The 11,703-nt window shown below is 44.4% G+C and overlaps 1 long non-coding RNA gene across 1 annotated transcript; it reads right to left on the bottom strand.

Annotated features, from left to right (window-relative positions):
- Positions 1–7,022: 7,022 nt before the first annotated feature.
- Positions 7,023–10,596, bottom strand: LOC146196658 (uncharacterized). Its single transcript, XR_014706135.1, has 3 exons — positions 10,094–10,596; positions 8,414–8,564; positions 7,023–7,195 (listed from the first exon to the last, which is right to left on the bottom strand). It is a non-coding gene; the product is annotated as an uncharacterized LOC146196658 (long non-coding RNA).
- Between the last annotated feature and the right edge of the window lie 1,107 nt (positions 10,597–11,703).

Below are 11,703 nucleotides of genomic sequence, written 5' to 3'. Positions count from 1 at the left end.
TTTCTTTTGCCAGAGTTGTCCATATTTGTGCTGAACGTGCGGCGCAGCGTAAGCTATGGCGGCTGCGGACGTTAAGAAGTGGCAGATTTTTTTTGCGAGAATCGTTCATCTTTGCCGTCGTGCTGAACTTGCAACATAGCATATTCTATGGACGTTAAGAAGCAGCAATTTTTTCAGTTGTCAGAGTTGTCCTTGCTTGTTGTGCGGAACGTGCGGCGCAATGTAAGCTATGGGAGGCTGCGGATGTTAAGAAGCGGCAGATTGTTTTTTTGCGAGAATCGTTCATCTTCGCCGTCGTGCTGAACTTGCAACATAGCGTATGCTATGGCGGCTATCGACGTTAATAAGCAGCAAATTTTTTTCTTTTGCCAGAGTTGTCCTTGTTGTGCTGAACGTGCGGCGCAGCGTAAGCTATGGCGGCTGCGGATGTTAAGAAGCGGCAGATTGTTTTTTTGCGAGAATCGTTCATCTTTGCCATCGTGCTGAACTTGCAACATAGCATATGCTATGAACGTTAAGAAGCAGCAATTTTTTCTGTTGCCAGAGTTGTCCTTGCTTGTTGTGCGGAACGTGCGACGCAATGTAAGCTATGGGCGGCTACGGATGTTAGGAAGCGGCAGATTTTTTTGCGAGAATCGTTCATCTTTGCTGTCATGCTGAACTTGCAACATAGCATATGCTATGGACGTTAAGAAGCAGCAATTTTTTCTTTTACCAGAGTTGTCCTTACTTGTGCTGAACGTGCGACGCAATGTAAGCTATGGCGGCTAAGGATGTTAAGAAGCGGCAGATTTTTTTGCGAGAATCATTCATTTTTGCCGTCGTGCTGAACTCGCAACATAGCATATGCTATGGCGGCTATGCACGTTAGGAACCAGCAATTTTTTTTCTTTTGCAAGAATTGTCCTTACTTGTCCTGAACGTGCGGCCCAACGTAAGCTATGGTGACTGCGGATGTTAAGAAGTGGCAGATTTTTTTTTCGAGAATTGTTCATCTTTGCCGTCGTGCTGAACTTGCAACATAGCGTATGCTATGGACGTTAAGAAGCAGCAATTTTTTTTCTTTTGCCAGAGTTGTCCTTACTTGTTGTGCTGAACGTGCGGCGCAGCGTAAGCTATGGCGACTGGTAACGTTAAGAAGCGGCAGATTTTGTTTTTTTTTGCGAGAATCGTTCATCTTTGCCGTCGTGCTGAACATCTCAACATAGCACACGGTATGGCGGCTATGGACGCTAAGAAGCAGCAATTTGTTTTTCTTTTGCCAGAGTTGCCTTGTTGTGCTGGACATGCGGCGCAACGTAAGCTATGGCGGCTGCTAATGTTAGGAAGCGGCAGATTTTGTTTTTTTTTTGCGAGAATCGTTCATCTTTGCCGTCGTGCCTAACTTGCAACATAGCGTATGCTATGGCGGCTTTGGACTTTAAGATGCAGCAATTTTGTTTCTTTTGCCACAGTTGTCCTTGTGCTGAATGTGCGGAGCAGCGTAAGCTATGGCGGCTGCGGACGTTAAGAAGTGGCAGGTTTTTTTTTCGAAAATCTTTCATCTTTGCCGTCGTGCTGAACTTGCAACATAGCATATGCTATGGACGTTAAGTAGCAGCAATTGTTTTTCTTTTGCCAGAGTTGTCCTTACTTGTGCTGAACGTTCGGCGCAGCCTAAGCTATGGCGGCTCTGGATGTTAAGAAGCGGCAGATTTTGATGTTTTTTTTTGCGAGAAGTGGCAAATTTTTTTTTTCGAGAATTGTTCATCTTTGCTGTCGTGCTGAACTTGCAACACAGCTTATGCTATGGCGGCTATGGACGTTAAGAAGCAGCATTTTGTTTCTTTTGCCAGAGTTGTCCTTACTTGTGCTGAACGTGCGGCGCAACGTAAGCTATGGCGGCAGCAGATGTTAAGAAACGGCAGTTTTTTTCTGCGCGAATCGTTCATCTTTGCCGTCTTGCTGAACTTGCAACATAGTGGCTATGGCGGCTATGGAATTTAAGAAGCAATTTTATTTTCTTTTGCCAGAGTTGTCCTTACTTGTGCAGAACGTGCGGCGCAACGTACGCTACGGCAGCTGCGGATGTTAAGAAGCGGCAGATTTTTTTTGCGAGAATCGTTCATCTTTGCCGTCTTTCTGAACTTGCAACATAGAGGCTATGGCGGCTATGAAATTTAAGAAGCAATTTTTCTTTCTTTTGCCAGAGTTGTCCTTACTCGTGTTTAACGTGCGGCGCAACGTAAGCTATGACGGCTGCGGATGTTAAGAAGCGGCAGATTTTTTTTTTGCGAGAATCGTTAATCTTTGCTGTCTTGCTGAACTTGCAACATAGCGGCTATGGCGGCTATAGAATTTAAGATGCAATTTTTTTCTTTTGCCACAGTTGTCCTTGTGCTGAACGTGCGGCGCAACGTAAGCATGGCGGCTGCGGATGTTAAGAAGCGGCAGATTTTTTTTTGCGAGAATCGTTCATCGTTGCCGTCTTGCTGAACTTGCAACATAGCGGCTATGGCGGCTATCGAATTTAAGCAGCAATTTTTTTTCTTTTGCCAGAGTGGTCCTTATTTGTGCTGAACGTGCGGCGCAACGTAAGCTATGGCGGCTGCGGATGTTAAAGGGGTCGTGAAACGAAAATGTAGCAGCCCAGTTGCAATTTTCCTTGCTTCAGTAAACATTAGGTATGCCTATTCCAAAATATCTCGTCGAAATATTGCTTCTGCATTTAATAATACCATTCTGAAATCAAAGCATTTTTGCGTTCCTGAAGCGACCATGCGACCCTGTAGGCCGGAATTAGAAGTACTCGCCTACGTCATGTTTAGCCATTTGGAAACGCAGATATAATCATTATTTCCCATACAATAATAGGTTGCTGTTAAAGTTAGCAAATAAAAATATATTATATCAATTATTCGCTCACGCAAACGCATTTCTTCAACAATACTGTCACGTGACGCGCGGTCGGCGGCGGCGGCAGAGCAGGACGGGTGGTAAAGCCCACTTTACGGGTGGTGTCTGCTTCTCGCTGCGCTCTGGAACAGAGCGAGAGGTGACGCTCAAGTTCAGATTTTCGGTAACGACGGCTATACCTCGCTCCGCCGGGTACTCCAAATGACAATGGTTCCAATCTAATTTGTTGTTGTTATTTTCTTTTTCTTTTTTTGTGAACATTCGTGATGGAGCACAACGTCTTGAGCAGTCTCATACCACCAACACAACTTGGTTGTGCGGCCGCTGCTGTAATTTTTATTATTATTATTATTCTTGGCGTCATTAAAGATACGATCTAAATACGGTTCCAGGTCAAAGAAATCGACAAGTGTGTTCAATCCGAGTGGTGGGTGGAGTGTTTCAGGAGCGGGCGCCGCGGCGCGTACTCGTATATTAGTTGCTCGCCTCCGCGCTGCATCACTGAGAATAGCGTGTCGAGCTTCACTTCCTTTATTTCGGCCGGATGACCTGAACTATGGCACTACACGGAAAGCCGGAAACCGAAAAAAAAAAAGGTTGCTACAATGTACTTGGGTGGCCCTTTCACCATACGCGTTGTCGCAGCTTTGCTCCCCCACCTTCCCGACGCCTCTCTCGTAACCTTTCTCAAAAAAAAAAGAAAGAAAGAAAAAAAAAAGAGGAAGCATACTTCCTACAACGTCTACAGTGCTCAGACTTCGCCTATTTTTCCTGTCACCGTTAGGTTCTGGGTTTAGGCGTGGGTTGCGGGTTTGAGTGCTCACTATGCCAACCGTGTACGTCGCGATCGATTGCAGCACGGCTTCTCCGAGTGGAAGTAACGTTCGCTTTCACAAGTTTTGGCACACCGATTGGGTTCATGTGTTCGTACTACTTTCTACTGGAAGTCCTAAATGAACCTCGGCGTCATTCGAAGCCTCGGCATGGACCGGAAACGAAGAAAGCTCACCTCAAACGATGCGTCGTACCGACGCAAAACCGCTGGCTCAGTGCATTGGCAAAAAAAAGTGTAGCTCGCTCGCATGATAAAGGCAGTAAACGTAGTTGCGATTTGTAGCCTTACAGATATGCTTATTTGAGAACTACTCGACTCGCAGAAGCCACCAGTTCTATTTGATTGTTTCCTGCCAGATTGCCCTCATAGCAGTAATATGCGCATTTTGGATTTTTTTTTTATTTTGAACGATACCGTGAGGCCAGCACAACAGGTGCCCCTACCAGCATATCGTACCACCCAGAACAGGCCCCTTGGTTCCACTTCGATCACGTTTTTTCCACAGAACTCATCTAGTCCCATAGAACCTGATGAAGACTCCAAAGAGGAGGATCATGTTGAGCAGAGCTCAGAATCCTTCACATCATTTAAAAGACATTTCTAGGGTAAAAATTGTTCACCTCAAAAGCTCATACGCCCCATGTCCTTGCATTACGATGGTGTGATTACCAGATCAACCATCCAGGAGAAATGCATTCACGCAAGTGTTATTGATTGGAAAGGCGGATAGATTGGCTTAAAAGTTTAATATCTGACCTGCTAAAGAAAGAGAAGAACAAAGAGGGTCGTGACTTGATTAAAATATATACAGAATCCTTCACATCATTTAAAAGACATTTCTAGGGTAAAAATTGTTCACCTCAAAAGCTCATACGCCCCATGTCCTTGCATTACGATGGTGTGATTACCAGATCAACCATCCAGGAGAAATGCATTCACGCAAGTGTTATTGATTGGAAAGGCGGATAGATTGGCTTAAAAGTTTAATATCTGACCTGCTACAGAAAGAGAAGAACAAAGAGGGTCATGACTTGATTAAAATATATACAGGAATCTTGCACCACAGTCACGAGTCAAGTCCTGTGTCATGCAAGAAGCAGCAGAAAGCCTGCACTGCCTGTAGAGCCTTCCATTTCTGGCCAACCGGCCAATAAGTCCTCTGAGAGAGGCCTGTTGCCAAAACACTTCAAAGAAGTAACTCGAGTTATTGTTTTGCACGCATATACTGGGACACACCACTAGTACACGCTCCAGTCTCCGTAATGTCACATGTGGAACATTCTGGGCAGTCCGCCTGTCCAATTAAGTATAAATATTTGCGTGTGAAACCACATTTAGATGCAGTCTATGGAGAAAGCATGCATAATGGCATATAATTGGCAAGTGGGTATGGATCCACTAAAGCACTACCTTGTGGCCTTGAGCACAAGTAGATATAAGGAACTCAGTGATGTGTAGTGCCAAAGGCTGGTAAGGGTGTGGTGTTGAAAACTTCCAAAAATTTGTAATGCAGGCTTTGAAACTGTGAATTCACACCACTTCTAAAGTAGTTTCCCACAGATGTGGAAAGCCTCTTACCAAGGGGCTACAAGCTCAGCAGCGGTTTGTGGAGAATTATGCCCTTAAAAAAAAGATGAGTCATGTTCTGAGCGGCATCACCACAATTGTAGGCGACGCTTGCGGTGATACAGATCTGTGTATACATGGATAGAGTTGTAATATTCTCACCAGATGTATGTCAGATTAAGTTGCTTGAATCTACTAATTGATATCTTGGATTTCTCCAGTATCCCGAGAACATGCAAACGCACCAAAGGTTGAGTCATTACACACAGAGGTTGGGTGGGGTGGTATGGGAAGTCGTAGCGTGATAGCATTTGTAATTAATGGCAGCGGAGTGTACGTGAAAAACTGCTGTTCAGCTGCTCATCATCAGTGGGTGGCAATGGTGTTGTGCAAGTAGTCGTAAATGCACACAAAGTGGTTCGTGTGACAATTATGTAGATATTGGGCAGGCACGTGACATTCTGAAGTAACAGCACAAAACGTGGATGGGAACACAAGACGAGAAGACGACACAATGTCTCATCGTCTTCTCGTCTTGTGCTCCCATCCACGTTTTGCGCTGTTACCTCAGGATGGAAAACCAACAAGCCCAACCTGCTATTCTGGCTAACATGCCATTGTTTGAGGTGTATTGCAGCAGCCAAAGTTTATCCCAAGCACCTGCACTTCTATGTACATGTTACAGAGTGCTGGGAGTGGTGCTCATATGGGTGTGTACCATTTTCCTAGCTCGGGCAATCAGATTGCAGGCGGGCTAGCACACACAGCCCAAAGCATATGTAGTAGAAGTTTGGACTGTCGAACCGCGAAGTCTTCAGTTCAATTCCTTCCCTTATATTTTTCAATTTGTATGAGTGTCATAGTCTGTGCTTGTATGGTTAAATTGCGAGGGTGTACATATCACCTGCGCTCCTGACCAACCTCACTCTGCATAAGTATTCACCAAGCGGTTTTCGTTCCATCAAAAGGCTTTCACAATATTCAGCGACACAAGCAGCTACTCAAACAGCATCAGTGTAGCATTCTTGGAGCTTCGCAAATCTGTGGTTACATTGTTTACTAGCAAAACATGCACGGTATGTAGATATGTGTACTAGGACGCATAAGATGCCGTGACAATGTGGACTGCCCTTACGTCTACAGCTGCCCTTTAATCCTGTTACATTCTAGCCTGCAGTGAATTCAGCAGCAAGGTTTCACAATTAAATCATCCCAACTTTATATTTCTAGACTTGACCCCAGCACCGACAAAGTTCATTGTATTACCAGCATTTTGGTGGCATATTCAACCAGAAGGCCAATTAACTCAACGTCATGCAGGTTCTAGTGCAGATGTTTTCATGCAAACTACGGGTATCATCAACGAAGGAGGCTTTACTATACATACCTTTTCAGCACGCTGTTTTATGACTGGTTAAAGTCTGGTACATTTCAAAGTATAAGGCACATATTATTGTATGCATGTCTACAGATTGCAGATTATGCTGGCTTGCTTCTGAATGAGACTGCAAAATGCTGAAAACAGTGGCCACCTTTCAAAGCAGCTTTTGCAGAAAACGGTTTGATTTTTCTATTCCCCATGAGCCACTATTTTTCAAGGTCGTGTAAAGGTGAACGCGGCAACTAGAAAATCTAGGTTTGTCAGTGCCACAAGGACCACCACTTTGTAGTACATTTGGGCATTATCTAATGTTGCCAAATGAGTGTTAGAGACATGTTGCTTTCAAAATAATTTATTGGTTGGCCGCAGGTTCATCAGTGCATACAAAATTTTTAGGCTAGAAGGAAGTTGACCTAGAGCAAGGCATCTTTTATTCACGCTTCTTTGCTGTCTTCCTCTCTCCTAAATATACAAATGTGTATATACAGCTTCACAATCATGATGTGTTGAGGTCAGTGCTAAATAAAAAAAAAATGCATCCGACAAAGGTATAGTTAGAGATTGAGTACACAAAATTCATTCTAAGTGAGCCTATATATGTCTTGTAGATTCCAAGGGAAGGCAAGTATAGCAGGGGGCAGCGGAAACTCAGGCAGGCAGATAAAAAGTTTGCGGGGATCAGATGGATGCAGCTGACAGAGGATCGGGTTATTTGGATAGATATGGGAGAGACATCTATACAAGCAGGTATATACACAACTGCACAATTATGATGCATTTGCGGTCAGTGCTAAAACAAAGTCCACCCATCAAAGGTATAGGTGGGGAGTGAACACACAAAATTCATTCTAAGTGAGCCTATATATGTCTTGTAGATTCCAGGGGAAGGCAAGCGTAGCAGGGGGCGGCAGAAATACGGGCAGACAGATGAGATTAGGAAGTCTGCGGGGATCATATGGATGCAGCTGATGTATCTGCGGTCAGTTCCAAAAGAAGAAAAATTCTACCCGTCAAAGGTAAAGGAAGGGAGTGAGTACACAAAATTCATTCTAAGTGAGCCTATATATGTCTTTTAGATTCCAAGGGGAGGCAAGTTTAGCAGGGGGCGGCAGAAACTCGGGCAAGTAGATGAAATTAGGAAGTTTGCGAGAATCATGCACCTGGCACAGGATCGGGTTATTCGGATGGATATGGGAGAAGCATTTACCCAGCAGTGGGTGCAGTCAGGCTAGTGATATCAACAAGACTAACAACTGGATGAGTTGGTACTGATTCATCTTAAAACCAGCCAGAAGACAAAACACGTGAGAGGAGCACAAGACAAAGTTTGACTAACAACTGAAATGTTACTGAAGGACAGAGGCAAAAGAAGATTCGCACAGAAATGCACGTGCACGAAAAACCCCGCAAAGCAGTGAAAGCGTGGAAAGCAGAAAGGGTCTAAAAAATCAAAATCTAAAAAAAAGCAAATTCCTTATGGTCAAGAACCACTCGTTACAAAAGGGAAGCCACAGATCCGTCCAAAGGCACACTATACTGCAAAGGCTAAGGACGTGTGTGTGGCTAAGAAATCGGTCAGTCTTTTGGGGCCTTTTTTACATGTGCATCTCTGTGCAAGTCTTCTTTTGCCTCTATCCTTTAGTAAAATTCCAGTTATTAGTCCAGCTGTCCTGCAATTCTCTCTTCTCATATTTTCCGGCTTGTTTCAGAATGAATAAGGTGATGACTCTACAAACCTTGCACAAACTGGAAACCAGTGTAACTGTCAGATGGAAACCTTTCCCTTATTTGGCTTGCATTACAAATAGGGAGGACTTTACTGTGATGTCTGCTGAGGCATCCCCAAAGCCATGCGCAAGCTGGCTGTAGCAGATGTAGTGGTGCCTCCTGTTGACAAGAGAAAAAGCAATATTCACTTTTCAGCATAGCAAAATGAAAATATGATTTAGGTCTTTTACAAATTTGAAAGTTATTCATGCATCTGTACAATTAATTCCCGTCTAACAGAAGCTGTACAGTGTAACTTTCACTGTCAATTTATTCTCCCTGGAAGTATGGCAAACTTTGAATTCTGCTGCAGGCGATTGAGAGAGAATGAGACCCACCCAATATTAGAACTCCAGTGCAATCACAATTTGCTACTGCAGCAAAATAATGCCTGAAGGCAATGCAGCTTTTGACTGACAAAACCTGGTAGTCGTCTTACACCCTCTATACTAGTGTTGTGGCCGATGTCAATGTGCACGCTGATATCATCCGCATAGCACGAAGATGTTAAGTATGCGACTTATGCATTAAGCAGCTCCGTGCATGGAGTCATTCTATTCGAAGGAGCCATAAACTACAAGTGCACTTCTGTCAACAGCTCTCCGTTGTTTTCCCACAACACGGCACGTGCCAAACTTTCTGCAAGTGCCGCAAAACTACTCTATAACTTCATTTGCTAACTGTAAAATTTCCAACACTTACTCAAACTGTGGAAGTTTCGGTGTACTGGCCTTTGGGAGAACGTCTTTCTTTTTTTTTGGTTGTTACATTTCAGCACATGTAAAATGTCAGTGTCAAAGCATTTTGGAGAGGTTTACTGTGTGCAGGTGTTGATGATGGTATCAGTGAAGTCAATTTTTTTAATTATATTTGCACACTATACAACACTCACCTAATGCAAGTGGGTAAAAAAAAACTAGCAAATAAAACTTTGAGTGCTGGTATGGTGATTGTTCTGGCAGCAAGTGGGGACAGGCTATAACAACAGTTGTCGGGCTAGTTAGTGATCGTCTGCAGAAGCCAGTCCTGCTCTGTGTGTTTTTCTTTTCTGTGTCGTTTTTTAGTGCATTTTCCCACGGCTTCCGCAGGAGACAGGCTACTTCACTGCATGCAATTTCACTTAGCACAGAGTCCTCCGAAATGAGATTGCTTTTGTACTTATTTACTGCATTTCTTGTGGCATTCCTTATGTATTTATGTTTTGAAGTGCTGCACTTGCTGAAGGTCATACCTGGCTAATAAAACAAGCAAATGTGTCCGGACAGCGTCCCCCGCCCCCCTCGTTACTTCACATCAATGTGCATGCCCTTTCCATTTAGCAAGTTCACACTATCAGATGATGCGTGTTTTCTCATTTACTCGTGCATGGAATTAAGCAAACCAGTAATTTGCATGGTGAAACGTCATGCTCATGCGCTTCTACGAAAACAAGAAAAATATGAAAACCAGCGATGTGTTCGCACTAACGTGGCGCAATATCAACACTGTAGACAGTGTAGATGATCGCAGGTAAGTAACGTTAAAGGGGAAGCTTTATTTTATTAACACTGCCTTCCGCAATAGATTTCATTACAGCATTTCTTGCTCGAGAAAATGAAAAACAGGTGCCGCTTGTTCAAGTTATGTCGCCTTTCGCTCAAGGTTCTTACCTTGTGTTCTCAACTAGCAGTCCATGATCAAGAAGCATTTGGAGTAAATGCGGATGATCTGTAACACCCAGACGGCTGCTTCAACTACGTAGTCGCCGCCGGGATCTCGCCAGATGCTCTCAAGAGCAGTCGGCATCGGCACGCACCGCCCGCAGCTGCACCTGTTCGAAAGCTTCGGTTAGCGATTGCGCACTCGCAACGGTCAAACGTAGGCTAGGCTGCAAGACTCGGACATACATACCAATGCGTAGTTCCGAAACGGCTGGGATCGGGAGGCTGACGGTCGGGGCTTCTGCAAGCCGGAGTTGTGCCGCGGTTACCGCGGCCTTTCGACACAAGTGTTACTGTACCGGTCGCTCGCAGGGTCCATCTTCGCCGACCTGGCACCCGAAAAGTTGCGTCGGCGTAAGACTCAAAGCCCACGATGTAACCATGTTTTAACAGTAGCGACTATATTCTAGTTCACTATAGCAGCACAGCGACGCTGGAACCCACGGAGCAACCTAGGCGTCGGCCATATTAAAAAACCCTGTGTGAGCGTAGAGTAGGGCACAATTAGAACCTCTAAAATACACCGAGCTTGGTCAACTTTGGCTCAGCAGGCTCCGGCAACGGGAGCTTCTCATTGGCTTAGCGCTATGACGTATCTGTTGAGTTGAGGAGAACGCGCGCTAGGAAATCGAAATTCTGTTTTTGTCGCTATTAAATCAACGCGGGCGATGAAACGAATCGAGGTATATTATATGATGCAGGACAAGGATTCCATTTAACTAAGCCGTGCAAAATTTCCGGAAAACGTCTCACGACCCCTTTAAGAAGCGGATATTTTTTTTTGCGAGAATCGTTCATCTTTGCCATCTTGCTGAACTTGCAACAGCGGCTATGGCGGCTATGGAATTTAAGAAGCAATTTTTTTCTTTTCCCAGAGTTGTCCTTACTTGTGCTGAACGTGCGGAGCAACGTAAGCTATGGCGGCTGCGGATGTTAACAAGCGGCAGAGTTTTTTTTTTTGCGAGAATCGTTCATCTTTGCCGTCATTCTGAACTTGCAACATAGCATATGCTATGGACGTTAAGAAGCAGCAATTTGTTTTCTTTTGCCAGAGTTGTCCTTACTTGTTGTGCTGAACATGCGGTGCAACGTAAGCTATGGCGGCTACGGATTTTAAGAAGCGGCAGATTTTGTTTGCGAGAATCGTTCATCTTTGCCATCGTGCTGAACTTGCAACATAGCATATGCTATGGACGTTAAGAAGCAAGAATTTTTTTCTTTTGCCAGAGTTGTCCTTACTTGTTTTGCTGAACGTGCGGCGCAACATAAGCTATGGTGGCTGCGGATGTTAAGTGGCAGATATTTTTTTCGAGACTTGTTCATCTCTGCTGTCATGCTGAACATGCAACATAGCGTATGCTATGGACGTTAAGCAGCAGCAATTTTTTTTCTTTTGCCAGAGTTGTCCTTGTTCTGTTGAACGTGCGGCGCAGCGTAAGCTATGGCGGCTGCTAATGTTAAGAAGCGGCAGATTTTGTTTCTTTTTGCGAGAATCGTTCATCTTTGCCGTCGTGCCGAACATCTCAACATAGCGTATGCTATGGCGGCTATGGACGTTA

This window comes from Amblyomma maculatum, chromosome 3, assembly GCF_055883805.1.
Source record: "Amblyomma maculatum isolate TAMU_Amacu chromosome 3, ASM5588380v1, whole genome shotgun sequence".
Lineage (NCBI taxonomy): Eukaryota > Metazoa > Arthropoda > Arachnida > Ixodida > Ixodidae > Amblyomma > Amblyomma maculatum.
Note: the sequence above shows the minus strand (reverse complement) of the source record. Positions and strands in the feature narration are given on the sequence as shown.